The sequence below is a fragment of the Fukomys damarensis genome, unplaced genomic scaffold (assembly GCF_012274545.1).
Source record: "Fukomys damarensis isolate Sample0158 unplaced genomic scaffold, DMR_v1.0_HiC HiC_scaffold_13, whole genome shotgun sequence".
Classification (NCBI taxonomy): Eukaryota; Metazoa; Chordata; class Mammalia; order Rodentia; family Bathyergidae; genus Fukomys; species Fukomys damarensis.
Window position 1 is genome coordinate 24,033,720 of NW_022900925.1, and position 7,560 is coordinate 24,041,279.

General features: G+C 49.3%; 1 long non-coding RNA gene across 1 annotated transcript; it reads right to left on the reverse strand.

Annotated features, from left to right (window-relative positions):
• Positions 1-277: 277 nt before the first annotated feature.
• Positions 278-1,656, reverse strand: LOC104864053. Its single transcript, XR_780753.1, has 3 exons — positions 1,510-1,656; positions 1,272-1,374; positions 278-484 (listed from the first exon to the last, which is right to left on the reverse strand). It is a non-coding gene; the product is annotated as an uncharacterized LOC104864053 (long non-coding RNA).
• Between the last annotated feature and the right edge of the window lie 5,904 nt (positions 1,657-7,560).

Sequence of the window (7,560 nt, forward strand, 5' to 3'; positions counted from 1 at the left end):
AAAATAGATCTTTAAAGACACAGTATCCATCACTATTATTTACATTCTAATGTGTGTCTGTGGCTCTGCTCCAAAGGGGGAAATGTAAATCAGGTGGACACCACTCCGAAAGCCCTAAAGAGCTTGGCTCCCCCAAATTAGAATAGAAAATGCTCTTTTAAAATGCACCTTTAATATGTAAAAGCCCGCAGACCTGGGCTCTAAATAAACCAAACTTGAACCAGATGCCAAAGAGAGTAGATGAAGGACAGGTGCATGAAGGGTCCCAGGCTGGGGAATGAGGCCTAAACAGCTATTTATATTAATGCAAAGAAAGTTCAACATTCTTCCCCTTGATATATGCTGTAGCGGGAGGTGGTTTTTTGTCCCACCAGTGAGAATAAAATGCACAGCTCATGATGGGCAGGGTCACATGAGCGAGATAAAAAGCTCTGGGTGTAATATATGTCTCTGCTGCGTATTCTCTGCAGGCTTTGCGTTAGATCTGTAGATGACAACAAGAAAACACTTACTCAAGGTTAGACTGTGCTCACCAGGCTCCTAATCACAGCTCTCTGTCCTCAGGGAATGTGGCTACCTCAAAATGGGCTCCAGTAGAGCCCCAGGCTGGGCTTCTAGGCTCCCCTCCCTGCCCTGGAGATGAGACAGGAAGACAGTCCTGGCTGTGGTCAGAAGACTCTGTGGCTGCTGGGTCAAGGAACACCCGCATGTTCCAGTTGAGTGGAAAGGTGTTGTCCTCCCTCACTGTCCGCACTCCCGGCAGACAGGCTTACAGCTGCCCGTGCACTTTGTAAGGCGGTGGTATGCCTGGGGGCCAGGGAGGTGAACAGCAGCTCTTTCATAAGTGTGTGGCGTGAATTCTAGGCCTCCTCTTTGTGTGTAAGTCAGAATTCATTATTCCTGTATTAACTGCATGTCAGCATCATTCATTCAACACAGTATTACTAAGAGCCCCTGCAGGACCATAAAGGAAAGCAGTAGAATACAGGGGTCTAGGAGAATAGTCCATAAGGATGATACCAATAATGTTCAAAGGCATCAGCTGTCTCAGCCTGGTGCTGAGCAGTGAGTGGTAATCCTCATCGTGAAGACTGGCCTCCTCCTCATTAGTTGTCGTTAGGTAATGTGTTCAAGTAAGGAGAGAGACCAAATGACAACTGCAATGCTGGTCGTCTCCTGAGAATGTTACTGTCTAGAGAGGACCGAGCACAGCTGAAGAATTCCTTGATTGGGACAGGATAGGCATTTGACCAAAAGGCAATAATCCCTACCGAAGCTCAATTAATGGCCAGACCTGGGCCAATGGATGAGTTGAACCAATAGAGGCTTCTTCCTCTTCTTCTTAGTGGATTCATTAGGAAGAGCCAGGCTACCCTGTGGTAATAAAGAGCACCAACATCTTAGAGGCTCAGGCAAACTCTGCTCAAAGTCTGGGGAGCTTTCAAGTGACACATATGACCCCCAACCACATTTCATTGGCTCGAACAAGTCACACATCCCATGCCTAACCTCAGCAGGCAAGCAGAACCCCAGACACCCTTCGACACGAGTACTGTCTTCACAGTTTTGTGAAATGCAGAGAAGCTGAGAGGAGCCGGAGAAGGAGAGGAGCCGCAGTCATCAAGAGAGTAAGCAAGCCTTTTTGCTCCTGACAGAAAGGCTCTGGCCTGGGATGGGCCTTGGTGACTCTTTTGTATTGTTCCTCCCAGTTCTAGAGTTTAGGAATTCTGTCACAGGAGTCTGTGACCTCCGGGAGTGGGGACCTCCAGGAGTGGGATTGGAAAGGGGACAGAGACCCTAGAACTTCTAGAACTTCCCTGCCCAGAACTTCCGCAAACCTTGGAGATGGGGTTGGAGAAGGAGTTGATTGTGCCAGTGAGACTGGGAGGCAGCTACTCCAAACTCCACATCCAGATCTTCAAGTTCATCTTGATTCATAAGTTAGAAACATTTGATTGACAGGAGAAGGTGTGGGTGGGAGATGGAGGGGTCGGGCTGGGTTTAGAAGGCTTGAACTCGACCCGATTCCCCAAGTCCTCGAGCTGGTGGTCACAGGTTTAGAAGGGCAACAACCAGGGGTGGGGAAGAGGGTGTTGAGTGGTGAGAGGATAAGGGGTAGGATTCTCTACCTTGAGGCCCAAGGAGTCCCACTAGATGAGTACAAGGCCAACACCGATCCTTTCTGTGGTGTTTAACTATGCAGGCAAACACTATAGCTATTTGTTTTGCCCCGTCCCCTACCCAGAGGGAGGAAGGAGGTGGGAGTGGGGTAATAAACTCCTGCCTGGAGTTCATTCAGGCACCTCTGGGTTGCTTCAGGGTTTGAGTCCCAATGAGTGTAGCCAATGCGATGCCACAAATCAAAGGATGGCAGACCATGCTGGATGGCCTCTGAGGTCCTTTACAGTGTGGGTGGATGGGAATCAAGGGGCCAGGAGCAGGGGTCCTGAGAGGTCATTGGGAAGGCAGGGAGGGGCTGGGGCTGGGGAAAGACAGGGTAAAGCAAGGGAAGAGAGGACAGGGAGGACAAAGAGAGGAGAAAACAGCAGAGGCGATAGAGAAATCAAAAGAGGAGGAGGAAGATATGACAGGGAGAAGTGGAGAAAGGAGGAAAGAGAAAAGAAAGAAAAGGGGGTGGAGGACAGAGAGAAATAATAAAAGAAAGGGAAAGAAAAGCAAGTAGAAGAGAAAGTCAACGGTGAAAAAGGAAGAAAGGAGGAGAAGAAAGAGGAGGAAGCCACATTGGAAGAAGATGAAGGAGGAAGGGAAGAGGAATTAAAGGAGACGAACGAGGCTGAGGAATAGGAGAAGAAAAAGATGGGAGGAGAGAGAAAGTGCAAGGAAGTAGGAGTAGGAGGAAGTGGTGGAGAGAAAAGAGAGAAGGGAGGAGCCGGAGCCCTGGGCACTTCCTGGGTCCTGGGAGCCCAAAAGGGTGGAAACGGGCACCGGGCTGCGGGGAGCCCTGGCAGGCGGCATCCGCCTTAACCCAGAGCACAGTGGGCCGCTGCAAAGATCTATTGGGCCCCGCAGTGCCATTGTCTTCAGAAGGAATTAAAAACAAATTGCTGAGGGCCAGCACATAATTTAAAGACTCACGGCAATTTTATGACTTGCTAATGTTCCTAATTACATGCCCGTGAAAGGCTTAATTAATTGGGGGATGTAGCAAAAAGTGGAGCCCCGTGTTTGTTATCATGGTTCCACTGCATTGATTTTAGTGCCTATGGAGAATTTAGGGCCTCTTTATTTGCACAAAGAAAATGCAAGTCTCTCGAAAAAATGCACATTAAGATCAACCCCTCGCTGCTATCTAATATACTTTCCTCTACTTAACCAAAGCGCTTGTAATCATATTTTGTAAATGTTGGTGCCGTTAATTGCATTGTGAGGGAAAATAGGTTCCGCTTGGCTGGTTGTGGAGAATTTTATAAAGTTCGTTCTGGGCGCCCCATTCTAGGGAAACTCTTCCCTGGGAACTTGCAAAGAAGTTGGGATCCCAGCCTGGGAAGTTGGCTGCCCCAGATGTCCCTGCTCCTGGACGCTCCTCGCCCCCAGTGCTTCTGCTGCCAGTGCCCTGAGGAGGGCTGGAAGAGCTGGGTTGGGAGGAAGTGGACTTGTGAGACGGTCACACCCGACGTCCCTCTCAGGAGCATCTGGACGGGAGACTGCACTGTAGACTCACGCTTACCCGTGAGGCCTTGGGCGAGGCAGTGAGCTTCACTGCGCCTCAGTTTCTTCATCTGTGAAGCCTCTGCCCTGCTGACATCATCAGATGGCAGTGATGAGCAAACCACATGGTGGAAATCGGTGGCCCAGGCCGAAGGCTTGTGGTGGTTTTCTCAAGCCGCCATCTCCTCTTCCTTCCTCAGGGGACCACAGGGATGTCGATGTGGTCTTTGCAGCTGGGGGCTCTCAGTGAGGTAGAGCCCCTGACACAGGCCTTTCTACAGGGTGAGGCATGAGGAGGTTCCGCTGGGTATGGTGAGACCTAGAGATGGAGGGGAGGAGCAGCTCAAGCCACCTCCTGGGAAACTGTCCTTGACACTGCTCCCTCCCTAAGCACAGCCGCTAACCATCCTCTGTGCTCCGGCCCAGAGCCTTCCCCATGGGCCGTCACCTTCTATTACTGCAGCCTCTGAGGCAGGGCCCCCCTCTCAGGCATCCGGCCTCACTGCTGACCCAGCGCCTGGCACACAGGATGCTACTGAGCGTCCTCCTGAATAGTTGGTGGGGGTGCTGCAGATACCCTGGGCAATGGCTGGGTGCGGGGAGCTGCACGGGCTCTGCTCCTATTTCTGCCTCTGTGGCTGGATTCATGCTGATTGACAGCCTTCTCCCGTCTACCTTTTCTCTGTCTCACACTTTCCCAGGGACCCTCTCTGGATGAGGTGATCTTCTGCTGAAGCCTGGAAGAGTTGAACTCCCAGGTCATAGCATGGACCTGGCACCATGCAACTTTCCTCACAGGGCTACCAAACTAACAAGCAGCCAAACAAACCAGACCCTCCTGCTTAAAGCCCAGAAGGCTTCCTATGGCACTTACAATAAAAGCCAGCCAGCCCTCTCACTAGGGCCTACGGACCTCTTTCCTGATCTATCTCCTCTTCTCCTGTTTTGTACTCCCTGAAGGCCAGTCTTGCTGGAACAATGACTCTTCTGTTCCTCTGGACCAACTTCACTGCCTTGGGGCCTTTGCATATCCTAAATTCTCTGCTTGCCATGCAGTTTTCCACAAAGCCTACTTCTCTTCATTCAAGCCTCACCGCAACTGTCTTTTCTTCAGCCAGATAAGGTGCTGCATGCTTGTGACCCTTTCTACTCGGGAGACTGAGTCCCAAAGATTGGAAGTTCAAGGCCAGTCTGAGGAACTTGGCAAGACCTTGTCTCAAACAATTAAAAAGGGCTGGAGATACGGCTCAGTGCACTGTAGAGCGTCCCTGCATTCAATCCTCAGTACTGCAAAAAAAAACTTTCACAAAAGCTTTCCTAATCAGCAAGCTAATGTCGCTTTCCCCAGTCATACTTCATTCCTTCTTTAATCACGTTCAGTAGACATATTTATGTGTTATATAGACACGTTATGTTCTCTGGTAACCCCACCATACAAAATCCACAGGATTCTAACTCTGGAGCTTATGGGTTTGTCCAGCGATCCTGCATGATTGCTTATTTCCTTGCGTGCTGTGTGGTTCTGAAAGGGGGGGCTTGTGCCTGAAGAGCTTCAGCCTTAGAACTGAGAGGGCTGGGTTGGAAGACCGCCCCTCCAGACAGGACCTGGGTCTGCCTCGGCCCTCAGGCTGATACCAGTGCAGACCTCTGTCCTTTCATTGGTTGCCTTGGATCTTCCGGCTCCTATGGCTGGTGGATAGTGGTGACTGCACGTGAAGGAGGCCGGTGGTTCTAGAATTGTCATGAGAGACCTTTTCGTGAGGCAAGTTTCTCTGCTGGTTTCCTTTGTGTGGGTGGAGCCCTCTCTTTACTGTTTTCCCAAGGATCTTGACTTCATGTATGTGGGGGTGGATCTCATCTCCCTACCTTGCCTTCCGCCCCCTTAAGGCCTTTACTACTCACAGTTGGGTGTTGCTGAAACTGGCTGGCTCAGAACTTCTGCCTCATTTCACCATTCTGCTTTTTAGACTCTTTCGTTTTTATGTTGTTATTGTATGTTTTGTTTTTCATCTTCTCTCTCTATTTATTTATTTGGTGCTAGGGCTTCATTGAACCCAGGGCTTCATGCATACCAGACACATAGTCTACCACTGAACTATATCCCTAGCTCCTCTTCCTCAGTTTTGATCCCAGCAGATTTCCTTCACCTTTTTGCCATCTCTGATGTACCCATAATGGGAAGTCTTTTTATTGTACCCCGCATTTCTAGGTGTTTGGTATTGAAGGCTTTCTGCAGGGTGCTCAGTCCATCATATTGTTAAGGCGTGAAATTACCTATTTATGTATTTATGTGTTAATATATTACCTACTTGTATCATCTTCATACCTTGTCATGACTTGAAATGCCCATGATCACTTGTTCTCTTGTGTATGACCTGCCTCTTCCAGTGGAATGCAAGCTCCTTGAGGGCAGGAACTTTGCCAGCCTTGCTCACTGCTGTCTCTAGTGCAGAGGACGTGCCTGTCTCCCACAGGGAGCACAGACTGCTGAGTGACTGAATAAGTTAGGAATCCTGGGTTCAAATTCTGACTTAGCAACACGGGCACATTTCTTAGCCTCTCTGAACTCAGTTTCCTCCTTCATAAAGCAACACTCCAGTTTTTACTTGGTGGATTGTGAAGATTAAATGAGATTTAATCCAGAACTCACTAGAATCATTGCCAGATAATCAATAAATGGAGTTATTACCATAACATTAACTTCAGGACTCCTGTTGCCCTGTCCCACCCCCCTCCCCCGATGCCACATTTGGACTCTGCCAATTGGAAACCATGACTCTTTCCTCCTGTCGTCCACATGGCCCTCCCCAACCTCACAAACACAAGGAATGATGCTCCCTCCTTCCAGCACAGAGCCCACCTGTCCTCCCTGCCTCTTGCAAATGCTTCTGTTGTGGTGGAAAGTGCAAGTAGGAGCCCAGAGATAGCACTCTCTGTGTGTGGAGAAGGCCTAGGAAGAGGGCCCTGAGGGAGGACAGGGAGGATGGTGTTGCCCACCGAGACGCAGAGGGTTTCCCTAGTGGGGTCTCACACTTCCTGTAACCACTCTGTGCCTCCGTTTCCCCATATGTAATAGCCTACTTTATAGAGCTGTTTTCAGAATAAATAACCATAAAGTGGTTAGGAGTGGTCCCAAGACTTACATGTTAATTATTATGACCATTTTATTCCCTGCTGAATTCCTAGCACTTCTCATGGTGCCTGGAACCCAGTAAATGTTTCTTGAATGGATGGGAGAATGGATGAATGGACAGGTAGATGAATACCTAGACTAGGGTGGGGACAGTATGTACGTCAGACAGCTCAGCTGGGTCCTGTTCATTTTGCTGACGATCCTAACAAATAGGCAGACCCTGTCATATAAACACGTTGATTCTGTAGCTCTGCTTTTTGTCTCTTCCTGGTCTAATCTGCCAGACTCCTATTAACTGATGAGTACGCAGAGGCTCAGACAGAAACAACAGTTTTCAGGGAGTTGTGAAGGAGTTGACTCAGCTCTCCCACAAACTGGCAGGATTCTCTCCTACCAGTATGCCTCTCTGTGTCTTTCCCCATCAGGCAGAAGCAACTCAATGATTTGAAGTCTTAGTTGGGCATGCCTGTAATCACAGCTCTTTGGGAGGCTGAGGCAGGCGGGTTTCAAGTTCAGGCCTATCCTGGGCAGTTTACTGAGACCTGTCTCAACAAAAGGGTGAGGGGAGGGCTGGGTATGTAGTCCAGTGCAAAGTCCTTGGGTTAAATCCCCAGTACAGAAGAAGAAAAATAAATTGAAGTGTTTTGTTTTTGTGTGTGTGTGGTACCAGGGATTCAACTCAGGACCTTGCTCTTGCAAGGCAGGCATGGTGCCACTGAGCTACATCCCAGGCCCTGTTTTTTTTTTTTTTTTAACAG